Source organism: Habropoda laboriosa, unplaced genomic scaffold (assembly GCF_001263275.1).
Source record: "Habropoda laboriosa isolate 0110345459 unplaced genomic scaffold, ASM126327v1 scaffold28, whole genome shotgun sequence".
NCBI classification, from domain to species: Eukaryota; Metazoa; Arthropoda; class Insecta; order Hymenoptera; family Apidae; genus Habropoda; species Habropoda laboriosa.
Window position 1 is genome coordinate 770729 of NW_017100174.1, and position 539 is coordinate 771267.

General features: G+C 29.7%; 1 protein-coding gene across 2 annotated transcripts in view; it reads left to right on the forward strand.

Moving 5' to 3' along the window:
* The first annotated feature begins 376 nt into the window (after positions 1-376).
* LOC108578739 (DEAD-box ATP-dependent RNA helicase 42-like) overlaps positions 377-539 on the forward strand; it is a 6675-nt gene continuing 6512 nt past the window's right edge. For both annotated transcript variants that reach the window (XM_017942115.1, XM_017942116.1), the window contains exon 1: positions 377-476. The gene's annotated coding sequence lies outside the window, so the exon portion shown is untranslated. The remainder of the gene's footprint in view (positions 477-539) is intronic.

The window sequence follows — 539 nt, forward strand, 5'->3', positions numbered from 1 at the left end:
TTTTTAATGATGTATCTGCAGAATTTGATAAGGTAAATTTTTGAGTGTTATGTTAACCAATTCAATTTTTAAAGTGATAATCGCTTCGAGATATATACTATAGTGCGATTAATTATGTTGTATACTGAATAAAAAATTAATTTTTTTCAAAATACTAAAATTGTATTAAATAAAATAGTTTTATTGATAATTATAAATATAATGTTTATAAGTTATACTTAATAAATAAATTGTAGAACATTACGAAAGCATGGATCGAGTCAAGATGGTGTTAACTTCCGGTTCTGTTCCTTCATTCCCAGCGATCGTTAGAATTTGGAAGAAGAGTGACGCCACAGCCCAGGGGGAAGACGACATTTTACCTGAATCGCGCGTCCACGGCATGTCTGAGGAATTTCGTGCCAAATACTTAAATTTCATCATAGAAATTTTACGTGCTAACATCTCGTAAAGAAAAATTCGCGTTCTTTGATAAGGTGAGTTTTATTTTTGTAACATAAATACATTTTTCTTGATAAATGATGATTCTGAAATTCTCA